This window comes from Ascaphus truei, unplaced genomic scaffold (genome assembly GCF_040206685.1).
Source record: "Ascaphus truei isolate aAscTru1 unplaced genomic scaffold, aAscTru1.hap1 HAP1_SCAFFOLD_427, whole genome shotgun sequence".
In the NCBI taxonomy this organism is placed as follows: domain Eukaryota; kingdom Metazoa; phylum Chordata; class Amphibia; order Anura; family Ascaphidae; genus Ascaphus; species Ascaphus truei.
Window position 1 is genome coordinate 50,315 of NW_027456758.1, and position 12,186 is coordinate 62,500.

The 12,186-nt window shown below is 52.5% G+C and overlaps 1 protein-coding gene across 1 annotated transcript in view; it reads left to right on the top strand.

Annotated features, from left to right (window-relative positions):
- Nucleotides 1-4,283: 4,283 nt before the first annotated feature.
- LOC142484023 (helicase SRCAP-like) overlaps nucleotides 4,284-12,186 on the top strand; it is a 178,103-nt gene continuing 170,200 nt past the window's right edge. The window contains 1 exon segment of the mRNA XM_075583987.1: nucleotides 4,284-4,534. The gene's annotated coding sequence lies outside the window, so the exon portion shown is untranslated.

A 12,186-nucleotide genomic window follows, 5' to 3' on the forward strand; every position in this document is an offset into this window, starting at 1 on the left:
CAATACCTGTGAGTCTCTCTGAAAGTTGCATATCAAAAGACCCAGAGTCCGGTGGGGGTGAATTGGCTGATGGGTGCTAAAGAGGAAATCCTGTTGACCATCTGGGCTAGCTCACATCTTGAGTTTCCCTCCAGCCTGAGAGGGGCAAGGTAAAGAGGGGAGGGCACCTATGCTAAGTAGCCAAGGTGGCGTTGTCGCACAGACTCTGTGTGAACAGGAAGTCCCTAGTGCCCACTCTCCAAACTGTGGGCAAGTAGGGGATTGGGGAATGATTACTTTCCCACGAGGGGGATTGGGTGGGTATGTTGGGAATAGGCTTTCAAACCCTATATACATCCCACCCAGGCTATCCCCGTTGTCTTTCGTTTTTCATTCTACCATGTGAGCGGATTTCCAACACGCTCCTAATAGCAGAGAAGAGCAGCAGCACATTCCTGGAACGCAAAGAGTCTTATTACATCGGAACCAAGGACAAAACTCTGCGTTAGGACACTGTGAGTGCTGGGGGTTATTCGATTAACCCCAACGAACCAGAAAAGACTTTGCACATTCACAGAAGGATTGGGGCTCGCAATTTATGTCCTTGCAAAAGGACTACATTTTAAAAGACAATCTTCTGGTGCTTTGCACCTTTCTGGACATTATCCCCTGTTCCTATACCCGTAAGTGTAATTATTAAGTTTATTCTGCAGTTGTCGTGTGTTTGCCTATCAAGGGAATAAATCTCAGTTTATTTTGCTCAATTGGGACCCACAAAATATAAATGTGTTAATAAGTGCGTCCATCGTGACACTTAACACTCCTGGAATAATAAGACACGCATATACAGTTTTATCACAAACACTGTGTTTCTGCCATTACTGGGCTGCAGAGCTGACATTTTACAATTCCCCAATATGGCTCAGGGGCTCCCAGCCGGGCCAAATACCTTTATTAATGGCCTGGGTACCCCCTCACCGTCACACACAGTAGTTGCTCTGCGGGTGTCACACAGTAGTTGCTCTGCGGGTGTCACATGGGAATTGCTCTGGGGGTGTCACATGGGAATTGCTCTGCGGGTGTCACACGGGAATTGCTCTGCGGGTGTCACACGGGAATTGCTCTGCGGGTGTCACACGGGAATTGCTCTGCGGGTGTCACACGGTAGTTGCTCTGCGGGTGCCACACGGTAGTTGCTCTCCGGGTGTCACACGGTAGTTGCTCTGCGGGAGTCACACGGGAATTGCTCTGCGGGTGTCACACGGGAATTGCTCTGCGGGTGTCACACGGGAATTGCTCTGCGGGTGTCACACGGTGATTGCTTTGCAGGTGTCACACGGTCATTGCTCTGCGGGAGTCACATGGTATTTGCTCTGCAGGTGTCACACGGTAATTGCTCTGCGGGAGTCACATGGTATTTGCTCTGCGGGTGTCACACGGTAATTGCTCTGCGGTGTCACACGGTAATTGCTCTGCGGGTGTCACACGGTGATTGCTCTGCGGTGTCACACGGTAATTGCTCTGCGGGTGTCACACGGTGATTGCTCTGCGGTGTCACACGGTAATTGCTCTGCGGGAGTCACACGGTGATTGCTCTGCCGGTGTCACACGGTAATTGCTCTGCGGGGGTCACGTTGCTCTGCGGGGTCACGTTGCTCTGCGGGGTCACGTTGCTCTGCGGGGGTCACGTTGCTCTGCGGGGGTCACGTTGCTCTGCGAGGTCACGTTGCTTTGCGGGGTCACGTTGCTCTGCGGGTCACGTTGCTCTGCGGGGTCATGTTGCTCTGCGGGGGTCACGTTGCTTTGCGGGGTCACGTTGCTCTGCGGGGGTCACGTTGCTCTGCGGGGGTCACGTTGCTCTGCGTGGTCACGTTGCTTTGCGGGGGTCACGTTGCTCTGCAGGGGTCACGTTGCTCTGCGGGGTCACGTTGCTCTGCGAGGTCACGTTGCTCTGCGGGTTCACGTTGCTCTGCGGGGTCACGTTGCTCTGCGGGGGTCACGTTGCTCTGCGGGGGTCACGTTTCTCTGCGGGTCACGTTGCTCTGCGGGGGTCACGTTGCTCTGCGGGGGTCACATTGCTCTGCGGGTTGCTCTGCGGGGTCACGTTGCTCTGCGGGTCACGTTGCTCTGCGGGTCACGTTGCTCTGCGGGTTGCTCTGCGGGGTCACGTTGCTCTGCGGGTCACGTTGCTCTGCGGGGGTCACGTTGCTCTGCGGGGGTCACGTTGCTCTGTGGGTTGCTCTGCGGGGTCACGTTGCTCTGCGGGTCACGTTGCTCTGCGGGTCACGTTGCTCTGCGAGGTCACGTTGCTCTGCGGGGTCACGTTGCTCTGCGGGGTCACGTTGCTCTGCGGGGGTCACGTTGCTCTGCGGTGGTCACGTTGCTCTGCGGGGTCACGTTGCTCTGCGGGTTCACGTTGCGCTGCGGGTCACGTTGCTCTGCGGTGGTCACGTTGCTCTGCGGGTCACGTTGCTCTGCGGGGTCACGTTGCTCTGCGGGTCACGTTGCTCTGCGGTGGTCACGTTGCTCTGCGGGGTCACGTTGCTCTGCGGGTCACGTTGCTCTGCGGGGTCACGTTGCTCTGCGGGGTCACGTTGCTCTGCGGGGTCACGCTGCTCTGCGGGGTCACGTTGCTCTGCGGGGTCACGTTGCTCTGTGGGGGTCACGTTGCTCTGCGGGGTCACGTTGCTCTGCGGGGTCACGTTGCTCTGCGGGGGTCACGTTGCTCTGCGGGTCACGTTGCTCTGCGGGGTCACGTAGCTCTGCGGGGGTCACGTTGCTCTGCGGGGTCACGTTGCTCTGCGGGTCACGTTGCTTTGCCGGGTCACGTTGCTCTGCGGGTTGCTCTGCGGGGTCACGTTGCTCTGCGGGGTCACGTTGCTCTGCGGGGTCACGTTGCTCTGCGGCTCACGTTGCTCTGCGGGTCACGTTGCTCTGCGGGTCACGTTGCTTTGCCGGGTCACGTTGCCCTGCCGGGTCACGATGCTCTGCGGGGTCACGTTGCTCTGCGGGTCACGTTGCTCTGCTGGGGTCACGTTGCTCTGCGGGTCACGTTGCTCTGCCGGGTCACGCTGCTCTGCGGGTCACGTTGCTCTGCGGGGGTCACGTTGCTCTGCGGGGGTCACGTTGCTCTGCGGGTCACGTTGCTCTGCCGGGTCACGTTGCTCTGCGGGGTCACGATGCTCTGCGGGGTCACGCTGCTCTGCGGGGCACGTTGCTCTGCGGGGTCACTTTGCTCTGCGGGTCACGATGCTCTGCGGGGTCACGTTGCTCTGCGGGGTCACGTTGCTCTGCGGGGTCACGTTGCTCTGCGGGTCACGTTGCTCTGCGGGTCACGTTGCTCTGCGGGGGTCACGTTGCTCTGCGGGTCACGTTGCTCTGCGGGGTCACGTTGCTCTGCGGGTCACGTTGCTCTGCGGGGTCACGTTGCTCTGCGGGTCACGTTGCTCTGCGGGTCACGTTGCTCTGCGGGTTGCTCTGTGGGGTCACGATGCTCTGCGGGGTCACGTTGCTCTGCGGGGTCACGTTGCTCTGCGGGGTCACGTTGGTCTGCGGGGTCACGTTGCTCTGCGGGGTCACGATGCTCTGCGGGGTCACGTTGCTCTGCGGGTCACGTTGCTCTGCGGGGTCACGTTGCTCTGCGGGTCACGTTGCTCTGCGGGTCACGTTGCTCTGCGGGTTGCTCTGTGGGGTCACGATGCTCTGCGGGGTCACGTTGCTCTGCCGGGTCACGTTGCTCTGCCGGGTCACGTTGCTCTGCGGGGTCACGTTGGTCTGCGGGGTCACGATGCTCTGCGGGGTCACGTTGCTCTGCGGGTCACGTTGCTCTGCCGGGTCACGTTGCTCTGCCGGGTCACGTTGCTCTGCGGGGTCACGTTGCTCTGCGGGGGTCACGATGCTCTGCGGGGTCACGTTGCTCTGCGGGTCACGTTGCTCTGCGGGGTCACGTTGCTCTGCGGGGTCACGTTGCTCTGCGGGGGTCACGTTGCTCTGCCGGGTCACGTTGCTCTGCCGGGTCACGTTGCTCTGCCGGATCACGTTGCTCTGCGGGTCACGTTGCTCTGCGGGGTCACGTTGCTCTGCGGGGGTCACGTTGCTCTGCCGGGTCACGTTGCTCTGCCGGATCACGTTGCTCTGCGGGTCACGTTGCTCTGCGGGTCACGTTGCTCTGCGGGGTCACGTTGCTCTGGACATTTCTTGCATCTCTAGGACGGTTGAACTACAACTCCCGTCATGCTCCTGGCGGTTGCCTCTTGACCCCGCCCCTTTCGTGACGCTAGTAACCGCTTCCCGTGTTCTCGCGAGGACTGGTCGCCATTTTGCGCCGCAGTGAGCGCCGGTCCCGGCCCCGCGAATCCGGAGCCTCCTCACGAGCTGTGCCCGCCCCGCCCGCCAATACCGGGGGGAACCTGCGCGGACAGCCCCCCCCCACCGCAGCCCGGGTCCGGAGAGGCACAGCGGGGGCTCCCCAGCACGGATGGCGGCGGATTGAGCCCGCGGGACCCCGCCTACCCCCGGATATTAGTGAGGGAAAGAGCCGGCCGCGCCCGCGCAGGTGAGGAGGAGACAAGATGGCGGCCGGGGCGCGCGCGCGACACTGTGCCACTGTGTGTGTCTGTGTGTCTGTGTGTGTGTCACTGTGTCACTGTGTGTGTGTGTCACTGTGTGTGTGTGTCACTGTGTCACTGTGTGTGTGTCTCTGTGTGTTGTGTGTGTGTGTGTGTGTGTGTGTGTGTGTGTGTGTGTGTGTAACTGTCACTATGTGTGTGTCTGTGTGTGTCTGTGTGTGTGTATAACTGTGTCACTATGTGTGTGTCTGTGTGTGTCTGTGTGTGTGTGTATAACTGTGTCACTGTGTGTGTGTGTGTGTGTGTGACTGTGTCACTGTGTGTGTGTGACTGTGTCACTGTGTTTGTGTGTGTGTGACTGTGTCACTGTGTGTGTGTGTGTGTGTGTGTGTGTGTGTGTGTGTGTGTGTGACTGTCAGTGTGACTGTCACTGTGTGTGTGTGTGTCTGTCACTGTGTGTGTGTGTCTGTCACTGTGTGTGTGTGACTGTCACTGTGTGTGTGTGACTGTGTCACTGTGTGTGTGTGACTGTGTCACTGTGTGTGTGTGACTGTGTCACTGTGTGTGTGTGACTGTGTCACTGTGTGTGTGTGACTGTGTCACTGTGTGTGTGTGACTGTGTCACTGTGTGTGTGACTGTGTCACTGTGTGTGTGTGTGACTGTGTCACTGTGTGTGTGTGTGACTGTGTCACTGTGTGTGTGTGTCACTGTGTCACTGTGTGTGTGTGTCACTGTGTGTGTGTCACTGTGTGTGTGTCACTGTGTGTGTGTCACTGTGTACTGTGTGTGTGTCACTGTGTACTGTGTGTGTGTCACTGTGTACTGTGTGTGTGTCACTGTGTACTGTGTGTGTGTCACTGTGTACTGTGTGTGTGTCACTGTGTACTGTGTGTGTGTCACTGTGTACTGTGTGTGTGTCACTGTGTACTGTGTGTGTGTCACTGTGTGTCACTGTGTGTCACTGTACTGTGTGTGTCACTGTACTGTGTGTGTCACTGTACTGTGTGTGTCACTGTGTGTGTGTCACTGTGTGTGTGTCACTGTGTACTGTGTGTGTGTCACTGTGTACTGTGTGTGTGTCACTGTGTACTGTATGTGTGTCACTGTGTACTGTATGTGTGTCACTGTGTACTGTATGTGTGTCACTGTGTACTGTATGTGTGTCACTGTGTGTGTCACTGTGTGTGTCACTGTGTGTGTCACTGTGTGTGTGTGTGTCACTGTGTGTGTGTGTGTCACTGTGTGTGTGTGTGTGTGTCACTGTGTGTGTGTGTGTGTGTCACTGTGTGTGTGTGTGTCACTGTGTGTGTGTGTGTCACTGTGTGTGTGTGTGTGTCACTGTGTATGTGTGTATGTGTGTATGTGTGTGTGTCACTGTGTCAGTGTGTCACTGTCACTGTCACTGTGTGTGTGTGTGTGTGTGGGTGTCACTGTCACTGTGTGTGTGTGTGTCACTGTCACTGTGTGTGTCTATCTGCACACCCCCTGTACCCCATATGCATGTACAGGGATGCGTATACACTGTATATAATACACCCCCCATATGCATATAAGAGAGGAAACGAAGACACCAAAAAGTGCAATATTGTCAATTACAACAGTGTGGTCAGTGTTGAAAGCGCTATAAAGTTTGCGCTCGCGTGTACAACGTGATATTGGGGCGTTGCGGTTGTTAGAAGTTAATAACTTTATCCAGATACATGCTCCAGGTCAGCACCGAAATTGTTCCACAGGAAAGGAAGGAAATCCACACACAGGAGAAAAGCAAAATAGTATAATACTGCTTCTAATATTAAGCACACAAAGTATTCCCCTGACATACGTGTCTCTGTGGGGGGCATTCAGACCACCCTGGGTCATAGGGACAGACGGTGTTCTTCACAGCACCGCGGCCATCCCAGCATGCACTGGGCTGATTGGTGCAGTCCTCCACTGTGAATGTCGCCAGCAAAGTGCCGCTCTGTAATCCACGACTCACCCAACGCGCGTTTCTACTTAATAGTCTTCCTCAGGCGCTAATCTAAGTAGAAACGCGCGTTGGGTGAGTCGTGGATTACAGAGCGGCACTTTGCTGGCGACATTCACAGTGGAGGACTGCACCAATCAGCCCAGTGCATGCTGGGACGGCCGCGGTGCTGTGAAGAATACTGTCTGTCCCTATGACCCAGGGTGGTCTGAATGCCCCCCACAGAGACACGTATGTCAGGGGAATACTTTGTGTGCTTAATATTAGAAGCAGTATTATACTATTTTGCTTTTCTCCTGTGTGTGGATTTCCTTCCTTTCCTGTGGAACAATTTCGGTGCTGACCTGGAGCATGTATCTGGATAAAGTTATTAACTTCTAACAACCGCAACGCCCCAATATCACGTTGTACACGCGAGCGCAAACTTTATAGCGCTTTCAACACTGACCACACTGTTGTAATTGACGATATTGCACTATTTGGTGTCTTCGTTTCCTCCCTCCCGTGTCCTGATGAGATTTGCGCACCGGTTTCCTTCGTCGCTTGCTGGTTGGATTTGGTCTGAGTCCTGTGTCGGGAGCGGCACTCTCTAAGGACAGTATACTAACTGTTTGTTGCTATTTTTGTTTAAAGTGGTGTTATTTGCGCTTGTTTTTTGTATCACTACCCCCTATACGTATACCTGCACACACATATACATACAGGTAGCGTTGGATAATGAAACAGTTGTAAAGTGAGTCCTATGTTAATCAGTGGCGGTGAGCGTCGGATAACGCATTCCGGCGTCTGATAACGTCCCTTAGGCCTCAGGCATGGTCAGCGCTGAGGCGCGCGCGTACTTACCTGTGAGCCCCTACAGCCGCAATGACAGCAGCTTTAGTAGGGGCTTCCGCAAGCGCGCGGAAGCGTAGGTCTTAGGCCTGGGACATAGTACATACTTTGGTGCTGCTGCTCGCTGTCGCTTGCTGCCGCTCGCTCTACCAGGAGCTTTTTGCTGTCCTGGCAGAGGAGACAGCAAGCGCGCTTGGGAGGCGGGTATCACTGTGTGTGTGTGTCACTTGGTAGCCATCAGTGTGTGTGATTGGGTAACTGTGTGTGTCACTGGGGAACGTGTGTGTGTGTGTGTGTGTGTGTGTGTGTGTGTGTGTGTGTGTGTGTGTGTGTGTGTGTGTGTGTGTGTGTGTGTATTATATAATATTTTAAAAATGTAAAAAAAAGACGTGAGAATAAATTATTTATTAACATTGTGCAACTTTCATAAATATATACATACACCACACACACAAACATATATATATCATTGGATATCATTTTCCCACATTGTCACATACTGCTTCTTCTACACTGATCTCTTCTTCCGGCGATGTTACAATGAATGAAGCAAGCAAAAGCTATACTATAAACAGTGTCTCTTGGAATGTTATCTGTGCTGGTCCTTCCCCCAGTGTGGATGTGTTTTATGGCTGGAGGTGTCAAAAGGTTCCTGAAAGCAAGTGATGAAAGAGTGTGTGTGTGTGTATCAGTGTGAATTAACATGAATGGAGAGCCCACAGTATATATAGTGCTTTACAAAAGGTGTGTGTGGGGTGGGACTGGATATAAATGGTGTGGGTGTGGAAATGTGGGAGATAGTGGCATAACTAAAAGTGTGTGTGGATACTATGTGGTCCCTATTGGTGTATAGGGATGGAAAAACAAGGAGTATAAGTATGTGTGAGAGACAGCTGTGTGTGCATACATATAGCACAGTATGTACAGACATGGCCTATAGCACTCATGGGAAGGGAGTTCACTTGTGTCAGTAGTGACTCATAAAATTTCGATCTCTGTTTAGGCCACTGCTAAGTGTCCCGAACAGTTGCATAAATTTGTATTCATGCAACCGTCTCTCTTTCTGGGTTTTAAGATTACCTTTGAGTATGGCAACCCTCAGATCGTTCATCTTATGGCCAGTCATAGAAATGTTCGCCAACAGGACTGTCTCTTGTTCCGCGTGTGATGCTGTGGCGATGCAGGTTCATTCTCTTGTTTAGCCCCTGTCCTGTCTCACCTATGTAGTAGCAGCCCCCTGGGCATTTCATGCACATGATGAGGTACACGACATTGCTGGAGGAACAGGTGAACCCGCCTCTGATTTTGTATTCCCGATTCCTGTGTGGTATTTGTATTGTGTCCGCTGTGTAGAGCAGGGGGGCGCAAACTTTTTTCCCTGCGCCCCCCTGCCGGCTGTCCCCTCACTCCCGCGCCCATCTCCCAACCCCAACTTACCCGCGCTCCGGCCATAGCAACGTGACGTCACATGACCTCGCAGCGTCATTTTGACGCCGCGTTGCCATGGCGACACAGGGAGGAAGCCGCCGGAGCCACGGTAAGTTAGGTTTACAGAGGCCCTGCAGCTCCCCCGGCACTTAATTTAAGTGCCTTCGGGAAGCGCGCGGGGCCTCTGTAAACCCCGCGCCCCCCGTCGGCAGTGTCGCGCCCCACAGTTTGCGCACCGCTGGTGTAGAGCATTGCGCAGGTTTTGCATCTTGGGTCCTGGCATGGTTTTGTCCCGCATTCAGTTGTACTGCTGAATACTTTACTCCTCACCATAATATTCTTGGGATTATGGGGCTGTCTGTATGATTATTTATTTATTTATAACGTGTGTTACCAGGCAGTAATACAGTGAGAGTTACCTCTCGTTCTCACGCATGTCCTGGGCACAGAGTTATAACATGTGTTACAGGCAGTAATACAGTGAGAGTTACCTCTCGTTCTCACGCATGTCCTGGGCACAGAGTTATAACATGTGTTACAGGCAGTAATACAGTGAGAGTTACCTCTCGTTCTCACGCATGTCCTGGGCACAGAGTTATAACGTGTTACAGGCAGTAATACAGTGAGAGTTACCTCTCGTTCTCACGCATGTCCTGGCACAGAGTTATAACGTGTGTTACAGGCAGTAATACAGTGAGAGTTACCTCTCGTTCTCACGTATGTCCTGGGCACAGAGTTATAACGTGTTACAGGCAGTAATACAGTGAGAGTTACCTCTCGTTCTCACGCATGTCCTGGGCACAGAGTTATAACATGTGTTACAGGCAGTAATACAGTGAGAGTTACCTCTCGTTCTCACGCATGTCCTGGGCACAGAGTTATAACGTGTTACAGGCAGTAATACAGTGAGAGTTACCTCTCGTTCTCACACATGTCCTGGCACAGAGTTATAACGTGTGTTACAGGCAGTAATACAGTGAGAGTTACCTCTCGTTCTCACGTATGTCCTGGGCACAGAGTTATAACGTGTTACAGGCAGTAATACAGTGAGAGTTACCTCTCACGCATGTCCTGGGCACAGAGTTATAACGTGTTACAGGCAGTAATACAGTGAGAGTTACCTCTCGTTCTCACGCATGTCCTGGGCACAGAGTTATAACATGTTACAGGCAGTAATACAGTGAGAGTTACCTCTCGTTCTCACGCATGTCCTGGGCACAGAGTTATAACGTGTTACAGGCAGTAATACAGTGAGAGTTACCTCTCGTTCTCACGCATGTCCTGGGCACAGAGTTATAACATGTGTTACAGGCAGTAATACAGTGAGAGTTACCTCTCGTTCTCACGCATGTCCTGGGCACAGAGATATAACATGTGTTACAGGCAGTAATACAGTGAGAGTTACCTCTCGTTCTCACGCATGTCCTGGGCACAGAGTTATAACATGTGTTACAGGCAGTAATACAGTGAGAGTTACCTCTCGTTCTCACGCATGTCCTGGGCACAGAGTTATAACGTGTGTTACAGGCAGTAATACAGTGAGAGTTACCTCTCGTTCTCACGTATGTCCTGGGCACAGAGTTATAACGTGTTACAGGCAGTAATACAGTGAGAGTTACCTCTCGTTCTCACGCATGTCCTGGGCACAGAGTTATAACATGTTACAGGCAGTAATACAGTGAGAGTTACCTCTCGTTCTCACGCATGTCCTGAGCACAGAGTTATAACATGTGTTACAGGCAGTAATACAGTGAGAGTTACCTCTCGTTCTCACGCATGTCCTGGGCACAGAGTTATAACGTGTTACAGGCAGTAATACAGTGAGAGTTACCTCTCGTTCTCACGCATGTCCTGGGCACAGAGTTATAACGTGTTACAGGCAGTAATACAGTGAGAGTTACCTCTCGTTCTCACGCATGTCCTGGGCACAGAGTTATAACGTGTGTTACAGGCAGTGATACAGTGAGAGTTACCTCTCGTTCTCACGCATGTCCTGGGCACAGAGTTATAACGTGTTACAGGCAGTAATACAGTGAGAGTTACCTCTCGTTCTCAAGCATGTCCTGGGCACAGAGTTATAACGTGTGTTACAGGCAGTAATACAGTGAGAGTTACCTCTCGTTCTCACGCATGTCCTGGGCACAGAGTTATAACGTGTTACAGGCAGTAGTACAGTGAGAGTTATCTCTCGTTCTCACGTATGTCCTGGGCACAGAGTTATAACGTGTTACAGGCAGTAATACAGTGAGAGTTACCTCTCGTTCTCACGCATGTCCTGGGCACAGAGTTATAATATGTGACAGGCAGTAATACAGTGAGAGTTACCTCTCGTTCTCACGCATGTCCTGGGCACAGAGTTATAACGTGTGTTACAGGCAGTAATACAGTGAGAGTTACCTCTCGTTCTCACGCATGTCCTGGGCACAGAGTTATAACGTGTTACAGGAAATAATACAATGAGAGTTACCTCTCGTTCTCACACATGTCCTGGGCACAGAGTTATAACGTGTGTTACAGGCAGTAATACAGTGAGAGTTACCTCTCATTCTCACGCATGTCCTGGGCACAGAGTTATAACGTGTGTTACAGGCAGTAATACAGTGAGAGTTACCTCTCGTTCTCACGCATGTCCTGGGCACAGAGTTATAACGTGTTACAGGCAGTAATACAGTGAGAGTTACCTCTCGTTCTCACGTATGTCCTGGGCACAGAGTTATAACGTGTGTTACAGGCAGTAATACAGTGAGAGTTACCTCTCGTTCTCACGCATGTCCTGGGCACAGAGTTATAACGTGTTACAGGCAGTAATACACTGAGAGTTACCTCTCGTTCTCACGCATGTCCTGGGCACAGAGTTATAACGTGTGTTACAGGCAGTAATACAGTGAGAGTTACCTCTCGTTCTCACGCATGTCCTGGGCACAGAGTTATAACGTGTTACAGGCAGTAATACAGTGAGAGTTACCTCTCGTTCTCACGCATGTCCTGGGCACAGAGTTATAACATGTGTTACAGGCAGTAATACAGTGAGAGTTACCTCTCGTTCTCACGCATGTCCTGGGCACAGAGTTATAACATGTTACAGGCAGTAATACAGTGAGAGTTACCTCTCGTTCTCACGTATGTCCTGGGCACAGAGTTATAACGTGTTACAGGCAGTAATACAGTGAGAGTTACCTCTCGTTCTCACGCATGTCCTGGGCACAGAGTTATAACGTGTTACAGGCAGTAATACAGTGAGAGTTACCTCTCGTTCTCACGCATGTCCTGGGCACAGAGTTATAACGTGTTACAGGAAGTAATACAGTGAGAGTTACCTCTCGTTCTCACGCATGTCCTGGGCACAGAGTTATAACATGTGTTACAGGCAGTAATACAGTGAGAGTTACCTCTCGTTCTCACGCATGTCCTGG